Source organism: Bos indicus x Bos taurus, chromosome X (genome assembly GCF_003369695.1).
Source record: "Bos indicus x Bos taurus breed Angus x Brahman F1 hybrid chromosome X, Bos_hybrid_MaternalHap_v2.0, whole genome shotgun sequence".
Taxonomy (NCBI): Eukaryota; Metazoa; Chordata; class Mammalia; order Artiodactyla; family Bovidae; genus Bos; species Bos indicus x Bos taurus.
Genome location: NC_040105.1, coordinates 53,926,602 through 53,949,993, shown reverse-complemented (window position 1 = coordinate 53,949,993; position 23,392 = coordinate 53,926,602). Strand labels below are relative to the sequence as shown.

The 23,392-nt window shown below is 45.7% G+C and overlaps 1 protein-coding gene and 1 long non-coding RNA gene across 4 annotated transcripts in view; both read right to left on the bottom strand.

Annotated features, from left to right (window-relative positions):
- Nucleotides 1–23,392, bottom strand: part of LOC113886989 (neurofilament medium polypeptide-like) — a 424,045-nt gene that overhangs the window by 146,776 nt on the left and 253,877 nt on the right. The window lies entirely within an intron of this gene.
- Nucleotides 1,151–4,834, bottom strand: LOC113886999. Its single transcript, XR_003509625.1, has 2 exons — nucleotides 3,775–4,834; nucleotides 1,151–3,172 (listed from the first exon to the last, which is right to left on the bottom strand). It is a non-coding gene; the product is annotated as an uncharacterized LOC113886999 (long non-coding RNA).

Here is a 23,392-nt window from a genome sequence, read left to right as displayed (position 1 = left end):
CTGGCTGTGATCTTCACTGTGCCATGACTCCCCTGGAGCTGCTCTGGAAAAGGCTGACATGAGATCTTCCTGTTGCCACAGGTGGGGATGGGTTCCTCTGAGAGGCCCTGTTCCTGCAGACACGCTCTGAAGGTGTCCTGAGCTCGGGCCTTCACCCTCTTTTGGATCTCCGAGAGAACCCGGGCGCTGTAATGCACCTGAGAGGTTGAAAGCCCTGTCTTTAACAAGACGATGAGTCAGGACACAGCAGTGCAAGCCCATCGCTGGGGAATGTGCCAAAGGATATCCGGAAGAGATCCCTAAGGAACGTTTAGGGAGGTGGGTCTTCATGGGTGTGCACCAAACAAGGGATTGCTTAACTGTATTTTTCCCAATAAGCATCCCGTTCCGATTTGGTCTTCATCTGAGCACAGGAGTTAATTTGATAACACAGGAAACAGTTTAAAATGGCAACTGAGCGCAGGCAGCAGATACGCTGACAGCAGATCCTCGTACATCAACATCAGCAGCTACAATTCTCAGCCATCTTTAATCTTTGATGTACTATTCTGATCTGTCGAATGACATTATCTCCACAGTGTTTTAGAAATGTATTCAACTAACTAGGCACAAGGGATCCTGACAAGAACTAAAACGTACTGAGTTTCACTAACAACAGCAGGGTTTCAACTGTAAAACTTTGGATTCAGGAACACGCAGCAGAGCAAGCACAAGGTCAGTTTTCAAACCAGTATTAATTTGGGCAAGTTGTCCCTTTCCTCAGCCTAAGATAGCTGTCAAGTATAGCGGGTCATGATGAAAACATGCTTTCGCTGTAGAGAGGAGTCGCAAATTTTTGATCTTCAATTTCCTCCAGTAAGAAAGGGTTCAGTTTCCACAGCTGCAAGCTGGGCTTTCATAAGAGAACTTTTTCAGATAATGCTCACGCCAGGGCCACATTCCAGACATACTACTTTAGACCCTCTGTGGATGTCCTGCCAGCATCAGCTCTTCTAAAGCCTCTCCAGGGGAGAATTGATGCATAATTTAGGTTGAGAAGCACAATCGCATGATGCTTCACCCGTCCTGGTTTTAAATAGAATCCTGAACTGAAGAGCCATGTTTGCTACTAAAGCAAATTTTTAAAAAATATTGTGTCTTCCCTTCTGAGTGGTATTTTGACATATTTACTCACAGCCATATTTAGAACAATTTCAATGACTCAGTGGTGTGTTATGCCCCCAAGTCCCCTTCCTTACCAGACACTCAGGCAGATAGATGGATGGGGAGGGAACGCACCTCAGTCCTGGCGGCAGAAGGAGGATGGATGGAGTTCCGTTGTCTTGGTTACTGCTCTGCTGAGCATCCCTCCTGCGTTGCTGAGGTCAGGAAGGGGCCCTCGCACCAGGTTAACAGGTATTCCTGTGACCAGAGGTTGGAGCTAAGGGCTGAGATCTGTGACTGAATCTGGGAAATGGAGGCTGGGTCCATGTGATTTGAGAAGGATGGGAAAACAACAAAGTAGAATTTCAGATGCAGGGTGGGTTCTAGGAGCCTGTCTAGAGCCACTGACTTGTGGTCACACAATGGGCGCCTGTGCGTAAACACAGAGACACACTAGACGTGTGATCACTGGGGATTCCGTCCTGACGTGCACAGCGACTGTCTCTGGAGGGAGCATCTAGCACATGTGGGGTTAGCCGGACCCAGAACGTGGAAGGAGCAGGGCACTCCTCGTTGTTACAAAAGCAATGGCATATCTTTTCCCACATGTCTGACTTGGACATCTGCATTACCTTCCTAAACTGCTTTACTGAGGTACAGTTACACACCACAAATCACAGCCATTCAATGCATCCAGTGCAGTGTCTTTAATAACTTCACACAGTGGTGCAGCCACCACCACAGTGCACTTGTGGAACACTGCCAGCACCACAAAAAGCTTCCGTGTACCCATCAGCAGTTGATCCCCAAAAGGACCTGCAGGCCCAAGCATCCTCTCATCTAATTTCTCTCTGTGTAGATTTGCCCTTGGTGGGCATTTCACATCAATGGACTCCTGCAGGAAGTGGCCTTTTGTGTCTGGGTTCTTTCACTTAGTACAGTGCTTTGGAGGCTCACCCATGAGGCAGCAGAAAGCAGAAGTTCATCACTTTTCATCCATCTGTGCTCTTCCACTGAATGGCTAAGAATACTCTGTTTACCACTCTCCAGCTGACAGACCTTTAGGCTGCTCCACTATTTGGAGATATACAGACAGTGCTGCTGTGAAAGACATGTAAGGACGAGTATTTGTGTGGACATGGGTTTCATTTCTCATTTCTCCATGATTTCATTTCTTCTTTTGCACGGTGCACAGGCTAGACCCTTCAGTCAGTGTGGAATAGAGGTGGTTGAAGCAGACCTCCTGTCCTGGTCTGGATCTCAAGAGGCAAGCATTCACTCAGACTCTACTAGATGTGATGTGACGAGAGCCGGATGTTTCTCACGGATGTTCTTCACACGGCAACGACGACCCCTTCTATCCCGAGATGGTTGACCGTGTTTATTGATTTAGTTATTTACTTATTTGTCCTGAACGGGTCTTGAACTGTGTCAAATGCTTTTTCTTTGTCTGTCAAGATGGCAGGTGGTTTCCGTCCTTCATTACATCAATACGCTGTTTCCCGTAACTGAAGTTGAGTGTTGGTCCAATACTGCCGTCCTGGGAAAGATCTCGCACAGCCCTTTGCAAAATGTTTCTCGATTTGGTTTGCAGGTACTGTGTTGAGGGTGTATGCATCGCTATTCATGAAAGATATGGGTCTGTAGCTTTCTGGTGATGGCAATCTGGCTTTGGTACTGGGGTAATACTGTGCTTATAGGATGAATGAGGAAATGTTCCCTCCTCCCTCCTGTCTATTCAGGAAGAATCTGTGAAGGATGGGTGCTATTTCTTCTTTAAACCTTTGATAGATTTCACTGGTGAAACCAGGAGGCCCAGGACTTCCCTCTGTGGGAAGGTCTTTAAATGAATGGTTCAATATCGTTGCTTGCTACAGGTACATTCAGATTTGTTATTTGGCCACTGCCTTTAACCCAACTCCCAACCAGTGTTCTCTGGCCTGTTGGTTCCTATGGCTTGGTCTCTGGCCTAGAATTTGACGTGCTGGACATCTCTGCACAACACAGGATTCTGGCTCCTACTCTGTAACTGGGGAGAGTATGCTGGTCAGAAGTGACCTCCAGATCACCAACACCCAAAGGGCAGGTTGGGGATACAGACTTTGAGGTGGGGAGGGGGTGGCACAGCTGATATCTTCATTTACAACCACCTATTCATCCTCCGGGTGCCCTCATGCAGGCTGTGGGTAATTCTGCAGTTGGGACTGGCACAGCAAAGACCCAGAATACCCTGTCCCCTCCCCCGCCATGGCCACTTATCTACTCTGATCCTTGTCAGTCTTCTCGTCTCCTAGCAACGCAGCCTCACAGGGGATCAGTGATGCACTCGCCAGCACATCTAAGGGTGTCAGATCTCCTCTCTGCTCAATGACTCAACTCTCAAGCGCAGAGACTGGCCATGCAATTCCTCCTCACCTCCCCGTCTCAACAGCCAGCCTGGCACGGCATGGAGGGGATGTAACATATACAGTGAAAACCTTCATGATTGGCTTAAATGAGGGACTGTGGATGGCAGGATCAACCTGGGTTGGCTGCTGGAGTGAGCCCATCGCATCCCACCCTGGGGAACTTGTGTCAAGCGGGGATGACCATCCCTGCCCCAGTGCACTGTGGCTAGCAACAGTGACGTACCTTATCCAGACTTGGTGTGCCACCAGCTGTGGATGGACACTGAAGTCACCGGGTCTTCTTACTTCACCCAGCCTTTACGGAGGGTACAGTTGGGGATGCTCTGTCAGAAATAGACCTGCGCTCATATGGCCTATTAGTCTATGACAAAGGAGCCAAGAACATCCATCACGGAAAATGCTGTCTCTTCAATAAATGGTTATGGAAACCTGGACCCCTTTCTTCACAACATTCAAAAATAAACCACAACCACAGAAGATTAAAGACGAAATTGTTAGACCTTAAACCATAAAGCTCCTAGAAGAAGACGTAGGCAGTACGCTCTTTGACATAGGTCTTAGCAATAGTTTTTTTGACATGTCTCCTCAGGCAAGAGCAACAAAAGCAAAAATAAACCAATGGGAGTTCATCAAACTAAAAAGCTTTTACACAGCAAGGGAAACCGTCAAGAAAAGAAAAAGGCAACCTGCTGAGTGGGAGAAGATATGAGCAAGTGATATACATCGGAAAACAGGTAGATATCCAAAATAGCTAAAGGACTCATAGAATGTATTGGGAAAAACACCCAAAACCCGATTTTAAAATGGGGCAAAGCACTGAATAGACATTTCTGCAAAGAAGAGATACAGATGGCTAATAGACATATGAAAAGATGCTCAACATCTCCTCCTCAGGGATTAGAAAATCACGACCACAGTGAAGTACTTCCTCACACTTGTCAAGTAGCTGTTATTAAAAAGACAACAAGTAAGAAATGTTGGGGAGGATGTAGAGAAAAGGAAACCCTCGTGAGGTGTTGGTGGAAATGTATATCGGTGCAGCCACTATGGAGACAATGAGGGTTTCCTCAAAAACTGAAAACAAGAACTACCATATGATCCAGCAGTTCCACTTCTTGGTATTTTTCTTAAGAATAGAAGAAACACTAGTCACAAAACATATATGTGCGCCTCTGTTCACTGAAGCGTTATTTACAGCCAAGGGGAGCCAAGATATGAAAGGAACCTAAGTGCCCATCGATAGATGAGTCAAAAAGGAAGAAATGGTACACACACACACACACACACACACACATCACAGTGGAATATTACTCAGCAATAAAAAAGAATGAAATCTTGTCATTGTCGACAACATGGATGGACCTAGAGGGTGTTATGCCAAGTAAAACTAGGCACACAGAGAAAGACAAATACCACACAGTTTTATTTACATGTGGAACCTCAGAAATAAAATAAGAGAACACGGGAAACAAGACAGAAATAGATTCAGAGACACAGAGAACAAACTGGTGGTTACCAGAGGAGGAGGGAGTAGGGGGATGTGTAAAACAGGGAAGGGATTAGGAGATACAAACTTCCAGTTATAAAATAAGGCATGGGAATGGAATGTACATACAGGAAATATAGTCAATAATCTTGTAAGAAATGTCTGTGGTGACACATGGTAACCAAACTTATCGTAGCAATTCATTTCATAATGTTTAAAAATATGGAATCATTCTGTTGTGCACCTGAATCAAATATAATATCATATGTGAAATTTGGGCCTCCCCAGTGGCTCAGTGGTAAAGCATCCTCCTGCAATGCTGGAGCTGCAGGAGGCGTGGGTTGGACTCCTGGGTCGGGAAGATCCCCTGGAGGAGGGCATGGCAACCCACTCCAGTAGTCTTGCCTGGAAAATCCCATGGACAGAGGAGCCTGGTGGGCTACAGTCATGTGGTCGCAAAGAGTTGGACATGGCTGATGTGACAGCATGCACACACGCATGGCAAATTTACTGAAGAAATAAAGACTGGGGGCTCTGAATGGAGGATGCCAAGGTTCGTGGGTCACTTTTCCTCTGGCAGCCTATGTGACTCTGAGCAATCCCCCTAACTTCCCTGTCCTCTGCTTTCTCACCTCATCAATTAGGATTGAAATCTTCCAAAATGATGGGTCTTTGAAGGAGGAGTAACTAAGGTGACAGAAAGAAATATATTGAATGTGGTCTGATACCTGGTAAAGGATGAACAACCTTGAAATGCCATGTTAGCCCTGCTTAACGTGCCCACACTGACTAAATTCATGCCTCTGAGTTTCAAGAAGAAAAGTTCCCTTGGAGCTGGGAGACAAGTCCTGCAAGATGGGTTGAGCTCTGAAGCTCTTTGATGAGATGACCAGTTCAGACTCCAATAAATATACCTGTTCTCAAGTGCCTCTGTCTGCAGAAGACTCGTGGGTTTCTGCAGAAATATAGCTCTGGGGGCTATCTGAGAGCACAGGCTGACAGACAGCAGAATTTATTTTCACTTCTGAAGAATCTCACAGGCACTTGCTGGCTACACAACATTGGGCTCTGAGTGTGGGGAGGAAAAGTACATGTCATCACTCATGTCTCCTGTAATGAAAAGGGAAGCTATTTGTTATTAGGGGAAAGACGTTTGTGAAGCACAGATCTGAGAAAGGTCTTGAATTCAGAATACATAAGGAATTTTAAAATTGCAGAGGACAAAATGTAGTGAAGGAGGACAGATCCTTGTGCCAGGGGTTGGGGTGTGGGAGGGGAAACCAGAAGGGGCAGCACCTGGGCGTTTTTAGGGTGATGGACATGGCCTGTGTCCTGGTCGTGGTGGTCATCACTGGAATCTCTCCGTGTGTCACAGCTCAGAGAGCTGCACACCCAAAGACAAGCAGGCCAGGAATTCCCTGGTGGCTCCGGTCGTTAAGAATGTGCCTGCCATATAAAATTAATACACAGAAACCCCTTGCATTCCTATAAACTAATAAGGAAAAATCAGAAAGAGTAATTAAGGAAACAACCCCATTCACCATTGCAATGAAAAGAATAAAATACTTAGGAATAAATTTATATAAATAAACAAAAGACCTGTATACAGAGACCTATAAAAAAAAAACTGATGAAAAAAATCAAAGATGACACAAATGGATGGAGAAATGTACCACGGTCTTGGATTGGAAGAATCAGTACAGTGAAAATGACTCTACTACCCAAAGCAATCTATAGATTCATCACAATCCTGATCAAACTAGCAAAGGTATTTTTTCACAGAACTAGAACAAATAATTTCACACTTTGTATGGAAACACTAAAGATTCCAAATACCCAAAACAATCTTGAGAAAGAAGAATGGAACTGGAGGAATCAACCTTCCTGACTTCAGACTATACTACAAAGCTACAGTCATCAAGACAGTATGGTACTGGCACAAAGACAGAAGTATAGATCAATGGAAGAAAATAGAGAACCCAGAGGTAAATCCACACACCTATGCACACATTATCTTTGACAAAGGAGGCACAAATACACAATGGCATAAACAAAGTCTCTTCAACACATGATGCTGGGGAAAATGCTCAACTATGGGTAAAAGAAAGAAACTGGAAGACTTTCTAACACCATACAGAAAAATAAACTCAAAATGGATTACAGACCTAAATGTAAGACCAAAAACTATAAAACTCTTAAGAGGAAACCATAGGCAGAACACTCTCTGACATAAATCACAGCAAGATCCTCTATGACCCACCTCCCAGTGTAATGGAAATAAAAACACAAATAAACAAAAGGGACCAAATTTAACTTCAATGCTTTTGCACAATGAAGGAAACTATAAGCAAGGTGAAAAGACAGCCCTCAGAACGGGAGGAAATAATAGCAAATGAAACAACTGTCAAAGAATGAATCTCCAAAATATACAAGCAGCTCATGCGGCTCAATACCAGAAAAACGAACAACCCCATAAAAAGTGGACAAGAGACCTGAACAGACATTTCTCCAAAGACATACAGATGGCTACCAAACACATGAAGAGATGCTCAACATCACTCATTATTAGAAAACTGCAAATCAAAACCACAATGAGGTATCATCTCACACAGGTCAGAATGGCCATCATCAAAAAGTCTACAAACAATAAATGCTGGAGATGGTGTGGAGAAAAGGGAACCTTCTTCCACCGTTGGTGGGAATGTAAAGTGGTACAGCCACTGTGGAGAGGAGAACAGAGTGGAGATTCCTTAAAAAACTGGGAATGGAACTGCCACACGACCCAGCAATCCCACTGCTGGGCATACCACCCTGAGGAAACCAGAAGTGAAACAGACACATGTACCCCAATGTTCACAGCAGCACTATTTACAATAGCTAGGACAGGGAAGGAACCTAGATGTCCAATGGCAGATGAATGGATAAGGAAGTTGTGGTACATACACACAATGGAACATTACTCAGCTATAAAAAGGAACACATTTGAATCAGTGCTAATGAGGTGGATGAACCTGGCGCCTGTTATACAGACAGAAGTAAGTCAGAAGGAGAAAGACAAATACTTATATTAATGCCTATATATGGAATTTAGAAAGAAGGTAGCAACGATTCTACATGCAGGGAAGCAAAGGAGACAGAGATGTACAGAACACATTTTTCAACTCGGCAAAAGAAGGTGAGGGTGGGATGATTTGAGAGAATAGCAGTGTAACATATACATTACCATATGTAAAACAGATGACCAGTGCAAGTTCGATGCATGAAGCAGGGCACCCAAAGCCGGTGCTCCGGGATAACCCAGAGGGATAGGGTGGGGAGGGAGGTGGGATGGGGGTTCAGGAGGGGAGGACACACGTATACCTGTGGCCGATTCGTGTTGATATATGGCAAAACCCATCACAGTATCGTATAGTAATTATTCTCCAATTGAAATGAATTGATGATTAAAAAAATAAAACAGAAGCCCCCTGCCAATGCAACGGGGCAGGCGTTCGGTCCCTAGTCCAGGAAGACTCCACGTGCCGCAGGGCAACTAAGACTGTGTGTCACAACCACTGAACCCACCTGCTCCGACTACGGAAGCCCCCGAGCCTAGAGTCCATGCTCTGCAACAAGAGAAGTCTCTGAGATGAGAAGCGCATGCACCGCCACTAGAGAGTAGTGCTCCTCCTCCACAACTAGAGAAAGCCCTCGTGCAGCAACAAAGACGCAGTGCAGCCAACAATGAATAAATAAATAAGAAGAAAGAAAACCGGGCCAAGCTTACTGTATGTTCATTTGAAAAATCCAATGGTAGATACAGAAGCAGGTGCATCTCTCTATATCCTTTGAATGATCATATCTTGAGTGAAGCTAACAAAAATTACATCACAGGCTATGTTAAAACTTTAGATCAGCTTCCCAGGCACTGCTCTTTTCTAGAGAGCTACTTTTCTCAGAGAACTGTTACCTAGGAACTTTAGTCACCGGAACTGAGGCCTCCACCACATTCCAGGGCAGAAAGCAAAAGACATTAGGAAGACACGGTTCAAATCCTATGAGTTTATGAGTTGCCTGTGACCACAGGCTAGGATGACCACACATCCCAGAAAGAGTCTCTTCACATTTCAGTAACTGAAACCTGTATTTCAACCACTTAGTTCAGTTCCTTTAGGCCACTGCTGTGCCCTTAAACAAACACTTGGTGTGAAACACTTGGAAAATGACCTTAATCCAATTCACTCCCAACCTCTTTTCACATGTCACAAGGAGTCTCTCACGATGATATTTCCTCACCTAGAAAGCCAATTCTCAGATAAACAAAAGAATTCACACAACACCTTGTGAAGAAATACTGAGATTTTAGAAAGTGACTCCCAACTAGCCCATGGTTCATCACTCTTTTCTCTCTTCTCCCTCCATCCACTCTGAGAAAGGAATATTTGGCCATGCTGTCTGATTTGCCCACCAAGTTGCTCATACCACACACAGGATGTTGTTACAAGTGAGCCTACACACAAGGCATTGACACCAGCCAGCCCTACTGAAGTCGGCTACCTGGGAGGCAGGGAGGTGGCCGGGGCAATAAATTCATCATCTCATTTCCTTCATCACCCTACCCCATTTCATTCCCTGCAATCACTTGGCCCAAACGAATACAGATCTCGAACCAAATTGCTGCCTCAAGTTTCCTTCGTCATCTCACGTGGCTTCTGAGGCCAGGGAACAGATTTTACTTGAGATGAGTAAAGCTAGAGAGACAGCCCATTGGCCAGAGATTCTGTTTGGGAGGTGATGTCTCTCGGTGTACTCTTTACGACCCCATGGACCAAGGCCCGCCAGGCTCCTCTGTCCAGGGGATTCTCCAGGCGAGGATATTGGAGTGGGTTGCCATGCCCTCCTCCAGGGAACCTTCTCGACCCAGGAATTGAACCTAGGTGTCCTAATTCCCCTGCATTGCAGACAGATTATCTACCACTGAGCCCCCAGGGAAGCCCATGACGAACCTAGACAGCATATTAAAAAGCAGAGACATCACTTTGGTGACACAGGTCTGCAGAGTCAAAACTATGGTTTTTCCCATAGTCGTGTACCGATGTGTGAGTTGCATCATTAAGAAGACTGAGTGATGCTTTCGAATTGTGGTGCTAGAGAGATGACCCTTTAGAATCCCTTGGACAGTAAGGAGAACCCGGCCAATCCTAAAGGAAATGAACTCTGAATACTCACTGGAAGGACTGATGCTGAAGCTGCAAAACTTTGGCCACCTGATGCAAATAGCTGACTCATTGGAAAACACCCTAATGCTGGAAAAGATCGAAGGCAGGAGGAGAAAGGAGGAGACAGAGGGTGAGATGGTTAGATAGCATCGCCAACACAATGGACATTACTTTGTTCAAACTCAGGGAGATAGTGTAGGACAGAGGAGCCTGGCATGCTGCAGTCCATGGGCTCGTTAATAGTTGGACACGACTGAGTGACTGAACCACCACCACCACCCTACCTTTGAGCTTCCCTAAGGTGCCACAGCCCCACTCTGAGCAGGGCTAAGGAGCTTTCTGTGTCTGTCAGTGGTAAAGGCTGAGACTCAATGTCTTCACACTCTCAGCGCCCCCTGCTTAGGGTTGATGGCGGGTCCTTAGAACGCTCATCACTCCCTCCCAGAGCTCAGACCAGGCAGCCTTCTCACAACAGTAATGGAGCACCCTACCCTGGTACAGAATTGGGAGTTGGAGCTGTTTACCCCTCAATGTGTTTTCTCCCTTTACATTCACTTCCACATTTCTTCCTTGAGTCACTGAATCCAACTCCACTCATCCCCAACGGGTTCCTGTAACAAGCTGCACCTGCATCTCTAGCCCATCTCTAGCACCACATGCACAGGGTGGGTGCCTGTACCCCCTGCGCTATGTATCTTCTTTCTCCTTTCTCTTCGGAATCTGTCGATTCCCAGACATCATAAGAAAGGCTCCAGACCGCCCACAAAGGGGGTGGTGCTGCAGGGGAGGCTGTGACTCTCATCCACAGCCTGGGTCAAAGCAGGTCTGTGTTATAAGCACCGCAAGCTGCCCCACTGCATCATGGGAGCCAAAAGAGCAAAGGTCTGAAAGTCCTAACACAGACATTTCCGTGCATAGAACACCAGTGTCTTCCTTGGGACCTGTGAGCTATTGTTTGGTTTGGGCCTATAGCATCAGTGATCTTTTTCACAATGCTTGCAGGCTTAGCCAGCCTTCCATCAGGAACTCTCTACTCCCCACAGCCCCCCACCTACTGTACCAAAGATATTACTTCTGACTTCAGTGTGCCGATTGGGTTTTCACCTGGCAGGGATACCCACACAACTTTTTTATGCTGAAACCTCAAGATACCTGAGGAGAACAAGTCTTCAGAAAGTCCATTTTTCAATTATAATAGAAAAACTGCCTATGTAACAATGAAGATACAACACATTAAAATACTAATAAAATGTTATTTGGAAATTATCTAGAATGTCACACTTAAGAGGAAAAAACTTAGTAATTGTCTATTGCCTTCCAGGTTTTTTTCTCTACATTTAAGAAAATTACAAGATGGGGGAGGTAATGTCTTCATGATATTGTATCTGTGGTTCTATCTGTTTATCACTATAGTTATGCTACTTTCCATAATGATGAGGGTGCTCCACTAATGTTGGTCAGAGGAAACACTGTTTAGACCTCAGTATGGACCAGGAACTGTTCTCTGTGATGTGTGCATGTTGACATGACACCTCATGGTCTTTCATTCACCTAGGAGACACTGTGTTCAATGTATATACCGATCCATAGTAATGTTTCATGCGGATGGAGAGGTTGATCTGCCTTTTGATCCAGAGTACACCAGACACTGCACTGTATTCCAGATTGGGGGTGAGATACCACACCTGGCTGTTTCTCTCTGGCTGGGCACCAATCTGACTCAGCTCTTGCCAGCTAGGTGACTTTGTGCAGATTCATTCACCCATTAAATCTATGTGTCTCTGCTCCACAACTGCCGAAAGGGATGGTAGCACTAAACATGCTTCCCTCACAGTGTTGCTGCTGCTGCTGCTGCTAAGTCGCTTCAGTCGTGTCCGACTCTGTGCGAGCCCAGAGACGGCAGCCCACCAGGCTCCCCCGTCCCTGGGATTCTCCAGGCAAGAGTACTGGAGTGGGTTGCCATTGCCTTGTCTGCACAGTGTTGCTATGAGTACTCAAAGCCTTCATTACGCGTATATGTACAGAGAGCTAAGCACGGTCCAGAGGGGAGCTCTTCTTCTTGTGTCTCTTCACTTCTGTTTCCGCTTGTACTAGTAGCCCCCTGTCCCTGCCCCCACGCTTTCACCTCCCCCACCCCTACTCTGCTCTCTCTCCCCTGTGCCCCTGTCCTCAGACTCTCCCTCCCAAAACACAGCTGAACATCTCCTCACGATTTACCCCAGAAAATACCATACCATCACCCTTGGATTAAACAATCACGAATATTAGCAGAAAAGATAAGAAACACAATAAACGGGCAATGCTAAAACTACACAAGAAATAAGGCATTACTGATGAAAGTCTGACTCCTAATATTTTCATATCTTCATCAGAGTCAGATTTTCAGAATTTGATATACGAGAATTAGACTTGATAAAACAATGGCAGAAAAGGCAATGCAACGTGGTTCCTTAAATAAGACCTAACAAAATGGGGGCAAACGATGTGTTCACGGGTTGAGAAATTCAATATAATTAGGATGTCAGTAGTCCGCATACAGATCCATCAGTTTCATACAATTCCAGTCAGAAATTCCAGCAGGACTTTTTTGTACATATAGACTAATTGATGATAAAATTTCTGTAGTAAGGCAAATGAACTAGAAGAGCCAAATGATTCTGAAAAACAATGTTGGAGGATTAACACTAACCTGAAATTTACTTTGCACCTTCAACCAAAAGTTGTAAGCAATCAGGTGTCTATGAAGAGTGAATGGATATAGAAAACGTGGTGCCACCGTCCAGAACGGCCACCATCAAAAAGTCTACAAACAACAAATGCTGGATAGGGTGTGGAGGAAGGGGAACGCTCTCACTCAGTTGATGGGAACGCAAACTGCTATAGCCACTGCGGAGAACAGTGTGGGATTCCTTTAAAAACTGGGACTAGAACTGCCATGTGACCCAGCAATCCCACTGCTGGGCAGACACCCCGAGGAAACCAGAAGTGAAACAGACACATGTACCCCAACGTTCACTGCAGCACTGTTTACAATAGCTAGGACATGGAAGCAACCTGGATGTCCAGTGGCAGACGAACGGATAAGGAAGTTGTGGTACATATACAATGGAATATTACTCAAGTATAAAAAGGAACACACTTGAGTCAGTTCTACAGAGGTGGATGAACCTGGAGCCTGTTATACAGAGTGAAGTAAGTCAGAAAGAGAAAGAGAAATACTGTATATTAACGCATATATATGGAATTTAGAAAGACGGTACCAATGACCCTACATGCAGGGCAGCAAAGGAGACATAGATGTAAAGAACAGACTCGGACTCAGTGGGAGGAGTGGTTGGGATGATTTGAGAGAATAGCATTGGAACATGTACATCACCATATGAAAATAGATGACCAGTGTTAAGTTCCATGCATGACACAGGGCACCCAAAGCCGGGACTCTGGGACAACCCTGAGGGATAGGGTAGGGAGGGAGGTGGGAGGGGGGTTCAGGATGGGGGGACACGTGAATCCCTATGGCCGATTCATGTTGATGTATGACAAAAAGATCACAATATTGTAAAGTAATTACCCTCCAATTAAAATAAACTAATTTTAAAAGAGGAAATGTGGCGATATATACAATGGAATATTATTCAGTCAGAAAGAAGAAAATTCTGCCTTTTGCAACAACATGAATGGACTTCAAAGGCTTTATGCTAAGTGAAAAAGGTGAAAGAGAGAAAGACATATATTGTATGTTCTCACGTATATGCAGAATCTAAAAAAGTCAAACTTACAGAAATAAGAGTTTAGAATGGTGGTTTCCGGGCCCTGGGGAAAATGTTGAATACAGGGTACAAACTTACAGGTATGAGATGAATAAGTTACGTGGATCCAATGTATAGCATGGTGAGTATCATTAACAAAACTGTGTAATACAGTGAAAGCTAAGAGGGTAGCTCTGAGATGTTATTTCCTCAACGTTTTTTAAAAAGGATTATGTGAGGGGATAGAGTGCCAACTCTGCCATGGTAATCGTTTTGCCAGATATGTGTGTACCAAACCATCACATTGGCATCTTAAACTTACAGGTTATATGTCAATAATACCTCAAAAAAGGTGGAAAAAATAAGAGAGTCCTGCATGTTTCTGGCAGGAGAGCCCTTAAGCTATATTCTGTGGCCCTCTGACATCTCCCCATCACTCTTGAACTTTCCCTTATTACTGACATGACAAGGTGAACCAGGCTCATTTATCCTTTCCTTCCTCAGCCTGGGAACCCATCATTGAGTGGAGAAAGGTGTTCAGAAGCTAGGATCTGGGGACTGGTGTAATTAGTGCCATTGGAATGTTGCTGTTTCCAGTAACTTGGGAATACATGTGTGTACACAATCACACACACAAACACGTAGACACACATCTATAGTTATAGATCAGTCTAGCCACATATGCATACCTATCGAATACAAGAAGTTTGCATGGAGACCTTTAGTTCCAGTAGAATTCCTCACAATTTGTTCTAGTTTACTTCCTTTCCATATTGGAAATTCCCTTTTCCAAAAATGACAGACTTGGCTCTCAGCATTCTTATGTATTTGCCGAGTTGATGAATGCCAGTGCATATAAGTGATCCTTCCTCCACAAAAAGGTCCTCCTCACAATCTATGCAGAACCATCCCTGGCCCTTGACTTCCACACCTCACTCAAGCTTGAATCCATGAAGCAGTTAGCCTCCTTCCCACCCAACCCCCAGGGATATCCTTCTTTCCACCTTGGGCTCTGAGTCTTCAGGCAGGGATGCCCCTTTACACATACACATGCCTTGCCTGGCAACACCTAATGGCTTTAGGACTGACTTGCTCAGGCACAAAAAAGGGAAGGGAAAGAAAGGGTAGGGACAGGAAAAGGTGAATATGTCCTAATACAGTCAGCCAATCAACGTGAACTGGGCCAAACCCAAGCAATGTGATGAAGCCAGCCGTGTTTTTTTTTCTTTTTTTTCCCTCATTGTCCTCCAACTTCCCTTCCTGCCTCTGTCCTTTGACCCAGTTCCTTTTTCTTCTTAGGTCCTGCCCCCCATCAAGAGTACCAATGGTACGAGGTGTTTTAATTCCCACATTATAACTGATCTCCGCTGCTTGGCTGACATTCAGCATGACATCCCTGCAGCTAGGACACTCAAACTCTCTCTCTCTCTCTCATGATGGACCAGAAGGCTTCACTCCTAATTTCAGGGATAGGTAGGAGAGACGGTACAGGCCACATGTTGGAGCCTACAGTCCTTCATCTGTGAAATGCGGATGATCACAAATTGTGGGCGAAACAGAGACAGCAGCAACCAGACCCCTTTCAATGCGTGCTACATGCCAAACCTAGTGCATCACAGGACTGCTTGACATTCAGGACCACACCAAGTAGATTTCCATGCCAGGACAGTTGCATTTATTGTTCCTTCTGCCTGGAATGCTCTTCCCTTAGATAACCCCATGGCCTGCTCCCTCACTTCCTCCAGATCTCTGCTTACTTGCCATCTTTCAGGGAGACTTTCCCTCATTACCTTGAATAAAATAATAACCTCATACCTACATATACCCTTTCCCCTGATCTAGCATTATCTTTCTTCACAGCACCTGCCACCCTTGATTTATTTACTGACCACCAAGTCTCTGAAAGGTGGGCAGTAAAAGACTTGGTCAGTTCTGTCCTGTCCCAAACTCCTCCAATAGTGCTCAGGTATATGGCAGGTGCTCAGAAAACATTTGCTGAAGGATAGTCTGAAGCCAGGCCCTTTGCACACAATGCTAACACGCACAGGTACCCTGCAAGATGCATACTGGCCCCACTGTATTAATATGATACATACTGAGATTCCAGGAGACAACGGATACGCTCAACAACACACAGTCAGCATGTGAGTTTCAAGGCCTCGGAATCATGTCTGCCAGCTTCCAAACCCTCAGTTCCTGGACAGAGACCTCACAGCCAAGAACATAAGAGGTTTTATTTCTGACACAAAGACTCCAAGCAGCTCAGATAGATACCCAGAGACACCAAAAAGAGCTCACTGAATCTCTGCACAGAGAGCACATAACTCGTCTCAGACCCTCAAACACAACTGAGACCACAACCATACACACTGTGACAAAGACCCTCCAAACAGACCGAAGTCTTCAACAGAAAGAAATGAAAACTGCACAGATACTTCACATCATGGAGAATCACTCCCAAACCACTCGACACTTACCAATCTAATACAAAAACCCTAAACAGAAAGACAGAACTTTTAATAACTCAAGAGATGCCAGTCCAGGTTCAATGCACGATACTGGATGCTTGGGGCTAGTGCACTGGGACGACCCAGAGGGATGGTATGGGGAGGGAGGAGGGAGGAGGGTTCAGGATGGGGAACACATGTATACCTGTGGTGGATTCATTTTGATATTTGGCAAAACTAATACAATTATGTAAAGTTTAAAAATAAAATAAAATTAATTAAAAAAAAAAAAAAGAACATCATATAACCTTTAGATAAAGTCCCCAGACAAATGGAAACCCTGCACCCTGTGCACAGATCCCCAAGCAGCTGATAGTTTACATCTTCACACAAACCCATCCTTAAAGCAGCTCAGAGACATCACAACTTAGGGCCCAGAATCAAAATCTCAGAGCTCTCACAATCTCAGGTGCACACGCCTACACAGAGATCTCACACCCAGGGACTGAAATGCCAGAAAGCTCCAAAAATGCACACACCGGAATACAGGCACATGCATCCTAGGGGCTCTGTACTATGGCTCCCGAAATCCACTCAGATCAAATATCCCACCACGCACAACTCCGCCCAAAGGCTCAAGGAGATCAAATGTACCCGAACAGCACCTGTGTTGTCACACGTAGCGATACACAAGCCCAGGCTCCTTGACACAGGTGACCCTCCGGGGAGAGACAGCAAACTCAGAGACCTCTCCCTGGACATGAATTGCATGCATTTCTGCGAATAACCGTGCGCTGCCACACGATCCAGACTGAGCGAGAGCTGAACAAGACTGAAACGCCGTCACCGTGCACAGCCAGAGACTGCGCCAAACCAAGCCACTAACCAGGGTAGCTATTCGACCCCTTCCGGAAAAGCAAAAAAACTCGCAGAACAATTGTATTCTCTAAAAAGCCGCACAGGGCAACAGGCCTCTCGCCCTCAGCTTTGGCTCTGCGATCCCAATGCCTGTAACAGCCAGCCAGCCAATTGGAACTGGGCAGGAGACTAAACAGGGCGGAAGTTGCGGGACTTCCGGCGCCTATTCGCGCCCTGGAAGAGCTAATTCCGGCGATCACGCAGTGACCAATCAATGCCCAGAACGCTTCCGTGATGCTATACCCAGAACTGGCAGCCCATCTCGCTCCGTAGCCGTCCCCCCTCGGATGTAGCCATGTAGAAACGAAGGGGTCGCATTGGAAACGAGACGAAGACAGTTGAGGCTTAATAGCGGTGTCCACTCGGACTCAAATGCAGCGGGAAGACGGAATGGAGCGAATGGGGATGGACCCAGTGATGCCACGAATGCCTCCGCTAGGAACTCTGGTCGATGCCTGACGCGGTGTAAAAGTACTCGTTGTTGTCATACGCCCCGTCGAATGGTACCTTCCAGAGTGGGTGGTCTTTCCGCTACCCCTTTGTGGTACATCTCAGGGCAGAACAGTTTCATCTCGCCCGCCACTTGGTGGTGAGACTGGGGAACAGCCGATATGGATGCTGGTGGACAATTAGCAGATGATCAAGGGTGGAAAGGCAAAGTTAGGATGAAAACCCCGCCGATTGCTGCAATCTTGGCCTCAGAAAAATGTCTTCATAGATTGAAGATTACTTCTCTGTAGTGGCCACTATCGTAACAGAAAGCATTGAAAGCGTTTTCTCTGTGCTGGGCATTGTGCTTGTTTGTGCTTTCCTGTTTAATACAGAATAGGTCTCAATGGGGAAAGCCAGCCACAGTCCCCCAGCGGGCAGGGGAGAGAAAACTTCAGACTGGGATCTGAAGGTCTGGAGTGGGGAAGGCCTCTGTCGTTGACTGCGAGTAATGTGAGAAGGACAACAGGACTTTCCATTCTGTTAGGAAAGGGGTCAACTCCGAGGGGACCCAAGGACACCGTGTAGGTGAGATAAAGACCATGGCTTTGTCACCACCTTGTCATCCCTGAATATGTCCCTAGCAGAATCTTCAGCCTGTTTAGGTATGCCTGTCTCAACAAGTTTAAATTTGCTTTTTCATTCCGACATTCATTCATCCTCTCCACATTTTCTGTCAAGCACAGCTATGTGTGTTAGGAAAGAGAAAATCAACTTTGGCTTCATGAAACTTACATTGTGTTGGGGTCATACAGCCCCCAAAGATAAGTAATTTATCAGGTGTTCATAACTGCTGTGGTTAACATTAAACCAGGATAGTGAAAGAGAGAGAGGGGATGATATCTAGAAAGAGTGACCAGGGAAGTTCCTTCTAAGATTGTGAGATTTGAGCAAAAGCCTAGAGGAGATGCCTATCTGGGAGAAAAGTATCCCAGACAGAGTTAAGGCCAGTGGAAAAACGGGAGTGGAACTCAGTGTAGTGTGTATAAAAAGAATGAGGAGGGCTATGTGACTGTCACAGCATGATGGAGGGAGAGCCAGGAGATCCAATGAGAGCAGTGATGAGGGGCCGGTCCCCTAGGGCCTTCTGGCCATAGCGGGGACTTTGACTTGAGCCACAGGGGGGTTCTTACCAGAGAAGCCTCCAGGGTTCATTCAGAGGCCCAGTTCACCCAATGCTTGTTGAGGAGCTCTAGATTCATCCCAGGAAAACCACAGACCCTCTGCAGCTGAACATGCCTTTCCTGGAATCCCCTACACTCAAGGGGAATCCCCCCTACTGCTCCCAGTGAACAACCGTGTCAATTGATGATACCCTCAGGAGAGACAGAGGAAGGACCCTCACGGTATGAGTGAGGTCACGGTCAGTCTCATAAAGGCAAAGAGGGAGGATGTAACAGGCACAGAGATGGCAGGCAGAAAGACAAAGATGGAACATTGGACAGGGACAGAGAGACTATTTCTGGCAGCAAAGGATCCCCAATTAGCACCCACATGTGGGCCCCCAGCCCTGCTACTGGATGATGTACCTATCTCTAGAGGAGAAAAGAAACTGCTCCCCCTGCCCCCGCCCCTCACCCCCCCACCAGGGACTGTTTCTAGAAAATGACTCAGTTGCCCATGGCCTGGGTCTTAATCATGCTCCCTTGGCACACATCAGGGTTCTCTGCCCTGATCAAGACATGGAGATGTTCCAGTCATGGGGAGGCTCATGCTGTACACAGGGTCCCTCACAACCTGTCCAGCCCTGTCTGCCCTCCTGCTGACCTCAGTGCCAAGGAGTGCTTGAATGGGGGACAGAGAGGCATGGATCTCTGCATTTGTGGTGGAGCCTCATGCAAATTGGTGAATGTGAGGTTTCTCCCCACCTGCTTGGAGGCTCACCTCTGTATTTTCCACCACCATGTCCCCAGGGAATGTGCAGATTACATTCCATACATCAGGTAAGAAGCTGGATGTGTGATGGGGAGACACAGAGACATATCCTGACAGTGAGACAGTCACGGGGTCCTTGGGGCCCTGTACCAACGCCTCCCTCCCCCACTACCTGGCCAGGGTTCTGCTGAGTCTTCCCTGCCTCCTCCAAGGAGCCCAAGCCTGCATCCAGTTCCTCCTGTCCTCATGAGCCGCGACCTTCTGTCTGCACTGGGCCTTGGGCTCCCATCTGCAAATGGTGGCCTCTTTGTCGTGGGTTGGGCAGATTGTCTGAGTGAGTGTGTGTACACAGTGTTTTCACAGGGCCCCTATCAAGGGTGGTAGTCATGTCAGGAAGTACTGTTCTTATCAGTATTGTTACTGCAGGCTGCTGTGTACTGCACATGACTTGCCCTCCCTGAGGATGGGGCCACAAACTTTTATCTGTGTAGGGAGGCATGGTAGAAATCGCAGCAAATGTGATATCACAGGTCTACTTCTAAGACCCTTCAGAGTGGGGTCCATCCAGCCTTCCTCTTAAGACTACTCTCATATGCGGATCCATGAACAGCTCAGAGACCAAGCCTCTCGAGAAAACACTCCCAAAATAGTTCAGAGACTTCATGCCTGGGACAGAAATCCATGAACAGTTCAGAGAGCACTCATCTTGGAGAGCAACACAAAACAGCTCAAATACGTCACACCTGAGGACACAGACCCTAACCATCTTAGATAATTCCAACTCTCAGTTCAGTTCAGTCGTTCAGTCGTGTCCGGCTCTTGGAGAGCCTGTGGACTGCAGCATGCCAGACCTCCCTGTCCATCGCCGACTCCCGGAGTTTACTCAAACTCACGTCCATTGAGTCGGTGATGCCATCCAACCATCTCATCTGCTGTCATCCCCTTCTCCTCCTGCCTTCAATCTTCCCCAGCATCAGGGCCTTTTCAAATGAGTCAGTTCTTCGCATCAGGTGGCCGAAGTATTGGAGTTCCAGTTTCAGCATTTGTCCTTCCAATGAATATTCAGGACTGATTTCCTTTAGGATGGACTAGTTGGATCTCCTTGCAGTCTAAGGGACTCTCAAGAGTCTTCTCCAACACCACAGTTCAAAAGCATCAATTCTTCAGTGCTCAGCTTTCTTTATAGTCCAACTTTCACATCCATACATGACTACTGGGAAAACCATAGCCTTGACTAGATGGACCTTCGTTGGCAAAGTAATGTCTCTGCTTTTTAAGATGCTGTCTAGATTGGTCCTAGTTTTTCTTCCAAGGAGCAAGCATCTTTTAATTTCATGGCTGCAGTGACCATCTGCAGTGATTTTGGAGCCCCCCCAAAATAAAGTCTGTCACTGTTTCCATTGTTTCCCCATCTATTTGCCATGAAGTGATGGGACCAGATACCATGATCTTAGTTTTCTGAATGTTGAGTTTTAAGCCCACTTTTTCACTCTCCTCTTTCACTTTCTTCAAGGGACTCTTTAGTTCTTCTTCATTTTCTGCCATAAGGGTGGTGTCATCTGCATATCTGAGGTTATTGATATTTCTCCTGGCAATCTTGATTCCAGCTTGTGCTTCATCCAGCCCAGCCTTTCTTTTGGTGTACTCTGCATATAAGTTAAATAAGCACGGTGACCATATACAGCCTTGAGTTACCCCTTTTCCTATTTGGAACCAGTCTTTTGTTCCTTGTCCAGTTCTGGTTGTTGCCTCCTGACCTGCATACAGATTTCTCAAGAGGCAGGTCAGGTGATCTGGTATTCCCATCTCTTTCAGAGTTTTCCAGAGTTTCTTGTGGTCCACGCAGTCAAAGGCTTTGGCATAGTCAATAAAGCAGAAGGAGAGGTTTTTCTGGAACCCTTTTCCTTTTTCTAAGATCCAAAGGATGTTAGCAATTTCATCTCTGTTTCCTCTGCCTTTTGTAAATCCAGCTTGAACATCTGGTCTCAGGTAAATTCAGATCCTGAAGACAAACAGCATTACTCACAGCCAGTTCTACAAGTGTTAAGTTGTAACCACTGTGGTTGCTGATCTAAAGTGCATTCTGAAGGAATTTAGGGTGAAAAACAGTGTGAGGCACACTGTGCTTTGGACAAGTTGGCCTTTATTTATTTACAGATACCTCAGGAAAAGGTTTGGTGACCCTAGAGTCTTGCATCTTCCACACACAGAAAAGCATGAAAATAATGAACTTGTGACATCTGATCTCTGTGTTTCACAGTAATCTTTTACCAGTATGCATGCCTGACTACATGTACTTCCTAGGCAAAATCATACTGACTTCTCTGGTCCCTCCTCGAAGCAGTTTCCTCAGAGCTAATGGAGGAACTGTGTCCTGGGTTGTAGTTCCCAGGAGACTCCAAATCCAAGTTAAACTCATAACTCTCCTGTTGTATGCTTTTCTTTTTTATTAATTAATTAATTAATTTATTTTGCTGTTGACTGGTTTTTCTTAAAGTCCATAAATAATAGAGTAATGCATACCCAAAATGTTACAGACATTGTTTACATAGTAAAACTCTGAAAACTGTTTTGGTGTTTTCTGCTTTTCTCTACTTTTCAATTTTTCTTTAATGAGTATGGAGTTCTTTCATATTTTTTTTCTTTTGCAAGAATTTATTTTATTTATTTATTTTTTTATTTTACAATATTGTATGGGCTTTAGCCATACATCAACATGAGTCCTCCACGGGTGTACACGTGTTCCCCATCCTGAAGCCCCTTTCCACCTCCCTCCCCATCCCATCCCCCTGGGTCTTCCCAGTGCACCAGCCCCGAGCATCCTGTATCATGCATCAAACCTGGACTGGCAATTTGTTTCACATATGATATTATACATGTTTCAGTGCCATTCTCCCAAATCATCCCACCCTCGCCCTCTCCCATAGAGTCCAAAAGACTTTTCTATACATCTGTGTCTCTTTTGCTGTCTCATATACAGGGTATCATTACCATCTTACTAAACTCCATATATATGCATTTTTATAGTGTATTGGTGTTCTCCTTTCTGGCTTACTTCACTCTGTATAATAGGCTCCAGTATCATCTACCCCATTAGAACTGATTCAAATGTATTCTTTTTAATGGCTGAGTAATACTCCATTGTGTATATGTACCACAGCTTTCTGGTCCATTCGTCTGCTGATGGACATCTAGGTTGCTTCCATGTCCTGGCTATTATAAACAGTGCTGCGATGAACATTGGGATACACGTTTCTCTTTCAAGTCTGCTTTCCTCAGTGTGCATGCCCAGCAGTGGGATTGCTGGGCCGTATGGCATTTCTATTTCCAGTTTTTTAAGGAATCTCCACACTGTTCTGCATAGTGGCTGTAAGAGTTTGCATTCCCACCAATAGTGTAAGAGGGTTCCCTTTTCTCCACACCCTGTCCAGCATTTATTGCTTGTAGACTTTTGGATAGCAACCATTGTGACTGGCGTGAAATGGTACCTCATTGTGGTTTTGATTTTGTATGGTATAAGTAGACACTACTCTAGCTAACAGCTCTCCTTTAGCTCGGAGGCTTCACCACCCTCCCCCAGAGCCTACAGCCTGCACCCTGGGACACAGAGCCCCACATCTTTCCCTCCGGGCTGCTTTGTTGGCATTTGCACTGAGTCTCTCTTCAGTCCACCCGATGG